This window comes from Lepisma saccharinum, chromosome 8 (assembly GCF_977018435.1).
Source record: "Lepisma saccharinum chromosome 8, izLepSacc3.1, whole genome shotgun sequence".
In the NCBI taxonomy this organism is placed as follows: Eukaryota; Metazoa; Arthropoda; class Insecta; order Zygentoma; family Lepismatidae; genus Lepisma; species Lepisma saccharinum.
The window spans coordinates 94,523,318-94,536,842 of NC_139236.1; the positions used below are offsets into that span (position 1 = coordinate 94,523,318).

General features: G+C 47.3%; 1 pseudogene; it reads right to left on the reverse strand.

The window, feature by feature from the left end:
- Nucleotides 1–11,656: 11,656 nt before the first annotated feature.
- LOC145991902 (large subunit ribosomal RNA) lies at nucleotides 11,657–13,052 on the reverse strand (annotated as a pseudogene).
- Nucleotides 13,053–13,525: the final 473 nt, after the last annotated feature.

Here is a 13,525-nt window from a genome sequence, read left to right on the forward strand (position 1 = left end):
AAAAAGGTATAAGCTTGTCATAGGATCCCGGGACCTCAATATATAAGCAGTCACCAGCAGAAACAGTATAAACAGTGCCAGAAACCATGTTTGAGTGCTTAATTCTGTAAATATTTCTCCCTACTGAAATTTTAACATCACCCTCAGGGGTTGTAATAAATTGCAATTGCCCACCTACAGGTAATTGGTAATGATTTAAATTATTGTTAAATATGTACAATATTTTGCCTGTTTCATCATCAATATCTGTAAGTATGCTGTTCAGATGACTAATTAACAAGCCACTCAGTTTAGACAGCATATCAGGAGAGGGTTGTGGTGTTGGCAGATCCATAATACCTTGTTTTTTGAACCCAAATAAGTTCATAGGCATGTTTATTTATTTCAAATCATGCTCTGTAATTGGGCATTGATTCCCACTTTTCAAATCACAATGACCCCACGGTAGAGTATGTATGCCACATGATAAAATGCATCTCTTATCATCATGTGGGTCCAGAGCCACTTTTCTTACAACATTTGAAGTCAATAAGTGATCCACACTCTGAATTCTGGATTCTGATGTTCTGATTAAATTTTGGGATTTGATGCAATTTTTATAATCTTCAAATTCAAGCTCTTTTTCAACAGTTACTCTGCCAATGCCCTTGGCTTTTTTGGCAACAGCACCACTACATGTCTCAAAACTGTACATCTTGGCACTTAACCCAGCAAATTCCACAATAACATCACCAAGTGTCTCATCTTTTAACATGCCGGGTACTTTTTTGTTGTGGGGTTGAATCTTTGTATGTTCACTGGTATCAAAATATTTAAATAATTCAGGTTGTGCCATATCTTGATAAACATCTTCTGTTTTAATATCAAGAATAAAACTATCCGTGTCCATGTACATCAATTTTACATTATCACCATAAAAAGGTTTCAACACATCATAATACAATATTAACATGTGTAATTTGGCCAAATCCAATATCACAGCCCCTACATAAATAGGTTTATCAAACTTAATCTTTGTTTTTTTCATGTTGAAAAGTGCCATGTGCTCATCATAAATTCTTCTGTAATTGAAATTAGGCTTTGCAACCAATTTTTTGCTCAGGCTGGGGTCAGTAATTATTTTAACATCGGTATGTTTTCTGACATTTTCTATTGTTTTGCCATACACAGAATTGACCATCAATTTAAATAAGGCCTTATCAAATTGGCTCTTTGCAGATGTTCGAAGCTCTGTGTTTGTATCAATGTATGGCTTCAACCATCTTGAGTGCCTGAACCTCAAAACTTTGCCAAGTTTGGTCACTTGAACACCATGATGCATCAGGAACTGGAGGTTTTTGTAATATATGACATAACCTTGTTTCGGCTCCAGAGTCATCATGAGCTTCTTCTGTTTAGAGCCAGGTGAGCACTGAACCTCGGGAATTGGGGGCAGATCAGAAAATTTGTTGTGTAAATCATCAGGAATTGTCAGATCAACCTCTAAGAAGAGGCCATAGTCACTGTCATCAAAATCCTTAAGATCTTCAATATTGAAATCTTCGACCCATTCAAGCTCTGCATGTGGCAATTTTTGCATCATGGCATGACCATAGAGGCTGTTTGCATCTACATACACTATATAATTTGATGGCCGTGCTGGATCATAATCAGGCATATATTTGTTATTTGCTCTGGCATATCTCTGGGAACATTGCACCATCCCTCCTCTTATACCTTTCTCCATAAACAGATACGTATCTTGATCTTGGATCAGATCTAATTGCTTTTTGGTGTTGAAAAACGTTGCAGCCCATGCTAGGCCCGAAACACTGAAAAAATACACTGGGTCCAACCCATAATTTTGCATAGAAGATTTTCTGAATGCCTGCATTACATCAGCTAAGAGGGTCACATCAAGTTTTAAATATGCCTTGTGATAATCACCAAATGTCTGGCATTTTAAATTGTTCCACATCAATTGGGCATGGTGATAATCATCATCAGTGATTCCAGATCCTCTGATTTTGCTGTAAAACTCTTCTTGTGGTGGCAGAGAACATTCATCAAATTTAGAAAAATCTGTAACATAATCATATGGATATACACCCTTCCGCCTAATTAATTTCAGGTCCTGATTTGGAAACAATGCACGTGTGATTTTGAATTGGTCATCAGATAATTGAGTGGCCAGTGTGGCCAGGCTAGCAGATAAAATTCTGTAAGAATCAAGAAATCTTATGTGAATAGGAACATCTTTAACTTTAATTATTTTGCTAATAGCAATATATTTCTCATCATTTTCAGCTAAAATATTTAAATTCTGCTTGTCAAATCCCTCATATCTAATCAGATGATGGAAATCATAATTGGATGCTCCATGGCAAAATATGGGGACAAATCTTGGTCTCTTGATCTTAATATTACAGCTATTACACAGGGCCCTTAAGAATTTTCCATCTGTATGAGAATGGTGATGTACCTTGATATTTGTATCTGAAAATTCAGATTCACATACCGGGCATTTTTCTGCTTTGTTGAAATCTTCAATCTGTTTCTCTGTTAAAGGCAACATAGGCTCTGATTTTAATAAGATCTTAGATGCTATGTCACGGCACTCATTTTCTATTCTATGTGCAAATATTTTGATGGCATCTGGCCCCATCTTTAAGTGTGGCTCACTAGCTACACCATCCCGTATAACTATATAACAAAAACTGGAAGGTTCATGTAGCTGGTATGGTGTAATTGAAGAATCTTCAGGATCTGGGCTACAAAATGCAAGAGGTTTGAGATTTGATTCAAAATCACAGACAATATATGCTGGGTGTTCCAACGAGGCTTCAAACTTATTGAATTTTGCTTTTTCACTTGGATTAGGCATCACCATATGAACAGGTTTATGGTTGCCACAATATTTCAGATGCTCAATTAACTTATTTTTTGCAATTTCTGCACTCTCTTCACGAACCCCATTCACCATTTTTCTACCATCAAATACAGTTAAGCATCTTCTGCACAACTTAAATATTTTTTTATATTTGTCTAGTTGTGTTCTCACCAAAGCTTCAAAATTATGTATCAGAGTGTAATGGTGTGTGTCATCCCCTTCAATTAAGAGCAGATCAATTGGAACAGCAGATTCATCATCAAGTGTACTGATTCTGAGAGGTTCTATCAAGCAATTGTCACGACCAGTGGAACAAATAAAAACGTTAATAGATAATTGTTTATCATTGATATGCCTGGCTCTTTTTTCAAATTTATCAATATTCTGAACAGACATTGGATATTCTAAACCCTCCATTGCATCATCAAATTGATGTTCATGTTGTTTGTAATAACTTATTCTCTCAGGATGCCTTGAAACTGGATACAAAGCAGCTAATATACACCACAAAAAGCATTTCTGGTCGGTATTTTCAATATTGACCACGGCTCTTTTGTTTTTAATATTATCAGGTAATGGCAGATATGTAGATCCTTGTAATGAGCTGAATTCAGAAATATTAACATATAATTTGTGTGATGAACCGCATAGGGTCCATCCAGACTCTTTTGCAGCAAATTCAGAGTGTTTAATGTTCAATTGATCCATCAAACTGCTTATTATTGTGTCTGAATTTGTATTTGAATATACAGGTACAGTTTCTGTTATGTGGGGCTGTGTAAATTTTGTGCCATTTGGTTTCTTATATTGAGTATACAATTTGAGGGACAGCTTATAAGAGCCATTTTGTGCATTTAGAATTGCCTGCACATCAGGATTTACACTGTTCAAAAAATTCTCAAAGCCACATCTTGGCTCTGATACAAACCGATAATCTCTTAATTGGCTATTAAAACTGCTATGGATAGGTGGTGCATTGCGTGGCTGCTTTGCTGCTCTGGCATTAAGAGGTGCTTCGTGCTTCCTTTTCAGAGCAGATGTGGATGGTTGTGTTGATGACTGTGCAGAGCAAGTATCTTTATGTTTATATGCGAAATATTGCATGTTGTATTTTATATGGCATTTGGGGCATGTTTTTGTGGGAGTTCTGCATTTGTCTGGGTTACAAATCTTTTGGTGTCTGGCCCAATTAGAGCTAAATATATTTTTATTGCATTGGTTACAATATTTTTGTTTTGGCATTTTACTTGTTGTTTATTCTGGGCTTCAATTCAAAACTTTATACTTAACAGTTAGGTTCGGCTGTGTGATTTGTATATTTAGTGTATATACTTAATATTAATATTATTAATATTATTATTAATTTTTATCCTCGGTTTTATTATATAATTTTTTGGGTTTTAAATCAAAACTCTATGCCTATCTTATGACAGGTTGTAAGGCCAATGGCCCACAAGTGGAAATATTGATCTAAACTGACCTTCCGCAAATGCCTGCGCGGACATGCATGTCTAGCTCAATGGCCTTGTTATGTATTGATTTTTGTATAACAGGCTGGGATAGATATAAGCTTGACCCTAAATATGAGTGGATTACAATAAACAAGCTGGATATCAGGCAAAATATTGTTCAATATACCAGAAATATGAATTAAAACAAACAAGCCTGTAAGTATGAGAAACACTGTAACAACACGTCTGTTCTTCTCAAGCACTGTAACAACACGTCTGTTCTTCTCAAGCTCTCTCACAATACTGGCTGATATGCAATGCAAAATCTCTTTATATACCCCAAGCACAGATTAAAACTTCTGAAACAATAAACCAATCAGAATATAATACATCATCATATTATATCATAATTAAGCAATTAAAAAACAATACATGGCTAATAATTTGTTGCATTGGATAATAATTTGTTGCACAGCATGATGCAATAGCTCTTGCATCATAATTTGTTGCTGGTGTTGCACAGCATGATGCAAGAGCTCTTGCATTACATGTGTGTGTGTGTGTGTGTGTGTGTGTGTGTGTGTGGTGTGTGTGTGTGTGTGTGTGTGTGTGTGTGTGTGTGTGTGTGTGGGGGGGGGGGGGTGGGTGGGTTTTTGGCTTAATTTCAGGTATAGCCAAAAAAATATCAATTTTTGACAAGTTTATGAACAAAAATCTGGTTGATGCAACTTTTATAAGTATAAGCAAATCAATCTGAGGAGGCTCTTCCTTTCTGAAGAGGCATTTTTACAAAAATCTTGGACTAGACAGAGTTCCACACTTGATCAAAAAGCTCATATGCTCATGTTGAGCTAGTTTTAAGTATAGCCAAACCTGCTTGAGAGGAGCTCTTCCTTTCTTGGGTTTATGCCCCCACCAAACACACTACTGGAGCGTGATGGCGTAAATTTGAGTGTGTTCCTTGATCCTTCCTGCGTCGATTAAAATCGTTTCAGGTGATAAGGGTTCATAAACACTATTACTTCGGTACTTGTTTTCACCTTAATTTGTTCGCATTCATTTACGCCATAAGGATAGCATGGGGGTGGTTTTTCTGCTATTGTCTAAAAAGTACTTACCACCTCGAGTCGGTCGGGGGTTAAAAATGTAGCTTGGAGCTTCCCGCAGCGAATCCAGTCGGTCTCCAAGGTATAACGGATTGGGGGGGCTCCAGGGGGGGTAAACTTCCCCGGGACGTGCACTTTTTCCGTGATTCTTGAGAAATCTCACGCTTCACTTCACATCCGAAATTTGAAATTGTGATATCTCAGGAACCACTTTATCAAAATTCGTCACCTTTTCACAGAGTGTGGTTGACACGTTCACAAACCCGTATTTGCACAGTGGCGGACCACTCCCGATCGAAATTCGCACTTTTTGGACGCGTTTCGGACTACCGTAACGCGTGCGTGCCGAGTTTAGACCGTCTCCACGTATCGAGTCGCCCCAGACAGGGACAGAGGGAATCTCGTTAATCCATTCATGCGCGTCACTAATTGGATGACGAGGCATTTGGCTATTCTGACTGAGCCCATTAGCCCCGTCTCTTCCCTATGTTAGCATAGGTACTTTAATACTCAAGATTTTTACTGATCTTCCAACTCCTACTCCACCTTTCTCTCACCTCTGCCGGTCATACAATAGTACGACCAATAAATAAATAAATAAATAATAATAAATTAAAATAAGTTAAGTTGTATATAGATATAACTCTTTATATATGAATTTCTTGTATAATATAGATAGTTGTGTGACTCTCTTCGTCCTTTACCCTCCTTCTTTATGTATTTCTGTATTTCTGTCTAGTGCGCGCGGATCTGCGAGTTCCCCCTATGGTATCCGGGCGCTTGGCTCCCCCGAGCGCATGATTGTGTCTATCTCCCTCGTTACCGACACCACCTCTCCTCTCGTCTCTCCTTTGGGGGGGGAACCTTCTTCCGTTTGCGGGGATCTCGGATTTTCAGGTCTCCCCTCGCTTTAGCCTGGGTGACGAGGATCAACAAGTTTCACCTCTTCCCTCGTCGTTGCCAGGCACGTGGTTCCCCCCGTGAACCCTTTGGTAGTTGTCTATTTGTAGTCCAAGTGCTGATTGACAATCTTGATAGACGTTCGGATTGCCGTTAAGCTCAGCGTCATGAGGAGCTCGTTGCTGCTGATGCCCAGCTGTCTTAGCGCAGCACGTGTGATTGGAGGTAGAGCTCCTCTTGACCCCAGGACTATGGGAGTATGGATCACCCGATCGGCCTGAAGTGTGGACGCTACCACCTCGTCCAACTTCTTGTATTTATCCACCTTCTCCTTCCCCGCTTCCTTGAGTGAATTCTCAGTTTCGAACCTGACCGTCATGTCGGTAACGTACGCGACGTTATCCTTCACTAGGACGAGGTCCGGCTTAAGACGCTCCTTGGTCGCAGGTATGGAGAAGGTTTGCTCTTTAGCCACAGTGTACCCTTTTGCGGAAGCCTCTATGATGTCCCGCAGTTCATCATGACGCTTGATCCGCAGTCCTTTTGATGCTGTGCAGGCGCCTATTACGTGCCCTAGGGTCTCGGGCGCCGCATGGCATCTCCTGCACTCATCGGACTCCACCACCTTAGCGCTTTTGAGGACATGGTTGAGTCCAACCGTGTTAGATCTAAGCCTCAATAAGTCGTTGAGCTGACCGGGCTTTAGTAGTCCCTGATTGACGAGAGCTGCGTTGGCTATGGGGTCGTTGAAGAAGTTCTTGACTCCCAAGCCATGTAGTGGCTGCTGGCTCCATCGATCCGGCTCCGAACCAGTTATTAATTTTCTGGCCGCAGCAATGGTGTCCAGCGTAACAGGTGTTTGGACGCCAGTCACTCTGGCAATGCCTTCGATTCTGGCGCCCATGTCTGTCTCTTGGAAGAGGTGTGTTACCACCTCGTCCCGCGAGTCTCTCAGTCTACAGAGATTTCCTAGTATCCCCAGCTGAATGATGGTGGTCAGGCGCGGAACGCCTAGACCACCATCGCGCTTTTTACAGTACAATAACTGATCGGTGGTGGATTCAGGTAACTTGAAGGCCCGTTTGTGGAACCTCCTGACTTCCAAGTCAATGGATTCCAGGAAGTTCTTTGAAACCCCGACATTCACCCATGCATATTGGAATTTAGGCAGGATGTTGGTGCCGATAAGTTTCGCCTTCTGGTGTGGCTTTAACTTGAGCCTGGAGGCGCGGATCAGGATCTCCTTGACCTCCCGCAGGTGATATTTGTTCGAGAGGCCTTGTGCCAGAGTGTATTGGCACCCGAGATAGTTGAAGACCTCTCCCGTTTTCACCACCTTGATGGGCATACCGCCCAGCGTGAGCTGAGGGGAACCAGTAACCCATGTTTTGTGTGTGCCTTCAATTTGAAAGGCCACACATTTCTCAGTCGAGATGCCCATGTCGAGTTTGTCAAGGAATTGACTCACTCGGGCAAGCTGGGTGTTCATTCCAGCAGCGTTGTTCGTGAAAATCACGAGATCGTCGGCGTATGCTGATGCTGCTAGTTTCTGGTTGCCCAGATCATAGCCAGCACCGGCGCCTTTGATATCCTCAATTAGCTCATCCATTACGAGGTTGAACAGGAATGGGCTCAAGCAGTCCCCTTGCTTGATCCCTCTTCGCAGCTCGATGGATTCGCCGTATACTGTTGTGCAGATTCCGTCGTACATATCTGCAATTAAGGATATCAGGTGTTGATTGACACCTTTCTTCGTCAAAGCATCAATCATTGCTGCGTGTGGAACGGTGTCAAAGGCTTTACTTATGTCCACCGCGCAGCCGGTGAGGGTTCTTCGGGCTTGCTTTTTGGCGTGGCTTATCGCTTTATCCAAGATAAAGCAGTTCGCCGCGCACCCCTCGCCCTTGACAAACCCCTTCTGCTCAGTCGTGAAACTAATGAAGCGTCGCAGGGTCTCGTCAAGAATGCCGGTGAAGGTCCGGCATACGATTGAGCTTATCGTGATGGGCCGCCAGTTCTTAACCTGGGATCTGTCCTTTCCCATCTTGGGAAGGAAGATCGTTCGGTTCTGCTTCCACCTCTTCGGAACCGAGCCCGCATATAGGATATAGTTGAAGAGGTGGGTGAGCGTTGTTGTGACCCCTAGTTGTCTCAGGTGGACCCTCCTGAGACCGTCGGGGCCTTCGGCCTTGTCTTTGAGATTGGCTAACCTTTTACGGACACTGTCCACCGAAATCGGAAGCATCATTGCCAATCTACTCTCCTCGTCAATTCCTTTTTCTTTGAAGTTGGCTGTGAAGGAGCCTTCTTGACTCCACAGATCCTGGTAGAACTCGACGAATTTCCTGTTCCCAGGTCTGACATCCTGTTCGTCCAGAAACTCACTGGAGTTCTGAACGATGGAGTCCGCAATCTTCTGTGGACACTTTTTGAAGATTGCTTGAGTTTTGGCGTAGAGCTGGTCAGGTCTCTTGCACCTCGACTTCCTTCGCCCCTTCTTTGGTGTTGCTGTTCTTGGGGGTGGAGTGCTAGCCACCACCCCCGCCTTCAGCACACTGGTGAGCACGTCCACTATCTCTTCCAGTTTCTCACCTGCCCGTTCCTTTCCTAGGTCGAACAGCTCCCTTATTCCCCTGTCGAGTTCGCGCAAGCGTGACTCCGGGTTAGGAGGAATCCCTTCCAGGTACTCCACAAATGGTTCCGCTAGGATATTTGTGGGTCCAGGATCCTCTGGGCTGTTCACGTCTACCAATTTATCCACCATAAGATGGACATTGATAACGTATGGTTCTTCCGTGTGCTCTTTCATCTTCGGCTCCGGGTTTGGCGTTGCCGCCTCCGGTTCGGTCTCCTGAGAGGCCGGGTTCTCAAGGGAGCCTTCCCTTTCGTCTCTCCTCCCGGGGCAGTAGGGATCAATGAGTTTCACCTCTCCCCCCACTGCTGCCGGGTGCCTGGCTCCCTCGAGCTCCTCCGTTGAATCCGAGCTTGTCTCATCCGGTTCGACCAGTCTGACTGCCATTGTGGTTTTGGTGGCCTCTGGGGCTCTTTCTGGCAAGGATCGACGAGTGTCACCTCTCCCCTCTTTGCTTTCGGGGCAGCGGGGATCCACGAGTTTCACCTCTACCCCCGCTGTTGCCGATTCCTTAGAGCCCCCGAGTTCTCTCAGTTCCGCTGGGCCTCTTACTTCCTGTTCTGGATGTACCAGAGCCTGGCTCTGGTCCTCGCCTCTGCAGGCGGTGGGGGTATCGGACGGCTCGGGCCTAGGTTTATCCGGTGCTGTAAGGAGTCCCTGCTGGGCAAGGTGTCTCCTCTTGTCCCGGATTTGCCTGAGTGTTTTTGTTGGGAACGCAGCTGTTAATTCCCGCCGTCTACCCTCCGCATCGAGATCCCTCCTCTCGATTTCCAGGAAGGTATGTGTGTCCTCCACTGACCACACTTTACTCCTGGCTGGACCAGGTCTTGGAACCTTTTCTTGTGAGATCTTGACCTCGTTCCAAGCGTCAGGATGCGCCTTGCGTTGATGCTGACTTAGGCCCACCTGCTTCTGGAATGTCCTCCCGCATGGTTTCCCATCGGTAACGACTTGGCAGGCTATTACTGCGGGCGTCACTGGTCCACTTTCTACCACTGGCATGTCGGACTGCCGACATTTCGGGGCATGGGTCTCCATCGCATGAAGCCCATCCTTCTCTTTGCCACACTTCCGACACTGGTATATCACGTCCGTCAGATGCAGCTCGCGATAATGCTTCGCTACACCCTTCTGCGACGTGAATACCAGGTGGAAATGTGTGTGGCAAGTGTACACCCCGTCCACTCTTTCGAATGGGTACACTATCCTCACCTTCTCTTCACTCCTCCTCCCCGTTTTCCTCTCTCCATCTCTCACCTCTCTCCTGCTCTCTCCTCCTCCAACCTCAACTCGCTGACTGGCTTCAGACGCATTATACTTAGTACTTTTAGTCGTGGCCATAATAGAGTCAGGAGGTTGTTTGAAGGTCGGCTCGGTTCACCGCGGCCAACCTACAGGCCCGGTTCCGGCTTTCTGTAACGATACCCACCAATGTCGCCGGCCGACATCAAGGGCTGCCTGGTCTCCGCATTCGTTACTTGGTTTTCCAGGAGCTTTCGCTCCCAGAAGTCCCTTCGCCCTATCACTCATCATAGGTTTCAGTTTTGTCCATCCTGCCTTTCCTGATCAAAGACCCGGATCCCCGGAGTATAGGGTAAATCGCCCTACTCCACCTACTCCCCAGGCTTAGCCACTGTTACGCCAAGGACCCCCAGCTTAATCAGGCCGAGGGTCGGCACCACCGAGTCTTCAGTGTTGTGGACCCCGTTCAATGAACTTGCCATGCTTCCTAGTCCTTCTCTCTCCCACCACTGCCTCTATCTCCGCTTGGCTCGTTCCCTAAGGGTTTCCTGTCACCAGTCCCCCCTGGGCAGGTCTCCTCATCCAGCCCCAGCCTTATGGATGAGGTTTTGAACAGTACTAGGCATTCTGGACTCAACATCCCCCCATGACAAAGCGAGAGTGCGGCTTCACCTACCCCCTTCGCTGTTCTGGGAGTAGGGTTTTCTGTCTGGGTTTTCTCCCTTAGCCTTTGGGTCAAAACCCGCCCGCAAGGCAGCGGGTTGTCGGGGTTTCCTCCCCTAGCCTCTGGTCCGGGGTGGTGTACACCACTAGCTCACATATCTGCAAGCCGTATCACTATCCGCCACCTGTGACCCGCTCTGTACCCTGAGGCAGGGTTCTTAAGGGAACCTTCATGCGGGGGTCAACGAGTACCATCCCTCGCCCCGTAGTACCTGGGTGCAAGGATCGACGAGTTTCACCTCTACCCTCGTAGTGCCAGGCACTTAGCTCCCTTAAGAGAGTCATAGTTACTCCCGCCGTTTACCCGCGCTTCCCTGAATTTCTTCAGCGCGACATTCAGAGCACTGGGCAGAAATCACATCCCGTCAACACCCTCTCGGGCTGTCGGGATGCTTTGTTTTAATTAAACAGTCGGATTCCCCTGGTCCGTGCCGGTTCTGAGTCGACCGTTCGTCGGCGGCCGACTCGAGGGGAGGCACGTTCCCCCCGGCGCCCCCGAGGGGGGCAAGGGGTTCGGTGCGTTCCCCTCAGAGAGCCCAGGGACGCTCGCGGAAGTCCGACGCGCGGTCCACGCTCGGGACGAGCAGGAACTGCCCGCCCCTCGCGAAGACCCACGCCGGACCGAACCCGCGGTGGCCCCCCGGGCCCCGACCGGCCCCGGTCCTCAGAGCCAATCCTTGTTCCGAAGGTACGGATCCAGATTGCCGACTTCCCTTACCCACATTAGTCTATCGTCAAGAGGCTCTTTACCTCGGAGGCCAGATGCGGATTCGGGTACGGCCAGGCCTCGGGACTCTGCTGCGCTGTTCCCACCAAGATTTTCAAGGTCCGACGGGCACCCGGGGAAACCGCACCCAACTACGGTTCTCTTAGCTTTCCCCAGTGTCCCCTTCTCCTTCTGGGAAGATTCCGGGGAGCGTAGGGGATCGCTCTGACAGAACAGACAACTCTGCCCCCGGGACCCGACGGATTCTCCTGGTGCCACCAGTTACCTGGACTTACGGACTTCGAGGGAACCCGCGACGCACTCCCGGTCCCGAGACGCGGCGGAGGGCTGGATACCCCACTTCCCTTTCGATCGCGGCCGAGACGCCGGCGCGTCGCGCTAACCACTACACCCGAAGGTGCGGTGACAGTCGCGAAACTGACCCGACGCATCGGTGGGAGTTCTCCGCGGTCTAAGGACCGGCTCACCCGCCTGCAACTGCTGTTGAGGCGGAACCCTTCTCCACGTCTGACCTCAGCGAGGTCTCATCAGATTATTTGCTACTACCACCAAGATCTGCAACGACGGCGGCTCCAGGCAGGCTCGCGCCCAGACCCTTCCACGCTCACCGCCGCGCCCTCCTACTCACCGCCGCGTCATTCTTACATAGTTGCCTATGCATGGAGCATTGCGGCGGCGGCCGGGTATAGGCACGACGCTCGATTGCCATCCATTTTCAGGGCCGGTTGCTTCGGCAGGTGAGTCGTTACACACTCCTTAGCGGATGCCGACTTCCATGGCCACCGCCCTGCTGTCTTGAGCAACCGACGCCTTTCATGGTTTGAGCAGCGTCGATTCAGGCACCTTAACCCGGCGTTTGGTTCATCCCACAGCGCCAGTCCTGCTTACCAGGAGCGGCCCACTGAGCACTCGGGTCCTGAAAAGAAGGCCCCGCTTCGCCCTAGGGGCAAGCGGGACCTCCATCCCGTTCAGAGTTTGAGAGTGGGTCGAGGCCGTTTCGGCCCCGAGGCCCCCGGTCATTCGCTTTACCGGGATGGACCCCCCTTGCGAGCGCCTGCTGTCCTGAGGGACACTTCGGAGGGAACCAGCTACTAGACGGTTCGATTGGCCTTTCGCCACTATGCTTAGCTCAGACGGTCGATTTGCACGTCAGAGGCGGTTCGGACTTCCACCAGGGTTTCCCCTGGATTCGTCCTGGCCGAGCATAGTTCACCATCTTTCGGGTCCCAGCGAGTGGGCTCTTAGGTACGATCCCCGCACCCGGAGGTGGGGGATCGCCCCGGGACTGCGCGAGGGCCCTTCGTTGAGCGACTCCGGGTCACCTCGATCGTCCCAGTCGCTTTGACTGCGCCTTCGGGTTTAGTGATTCCCTTAGACTCGCCCACGCGCTAGACTCCTTGGTCCGTGTTTCAAGACGGGTCGGATGGGCCACTCGTTGAACACCGCACGGGCCAGGGGCTCACAGTACGCCCCCCGCGAACCCCCCCGGACGACCGGGGAGACGGGGGGACACTGCCAGGCACGCCACATTGCTGCGACCTCTACGCCTTCCGTCAAGATTTTCGAAGAATTTTTGAAGAATTTTCAAATTTTCAGATAGGAGGTTCCAGATAAGATCAAAAACTACATACTCAGATCTTCACCAAACGTTGCAGGGATACTTTGCATGTCAAGACACGTGGAAAAAACGTACAAAACAAGAGATTGGAGACATCAAGATTTTCGACGAATTTTTTAAGAATTTTCAAATTTTCAGATGGGAGGTTCCAGATAAGGTCAAAAACTACATACTCAGATCTTCACCAAACTTTGCAGGGATACGTTGGATGTCAAGACACGTGGAAAAACATACAAAACATAGGATTGGGGATATCA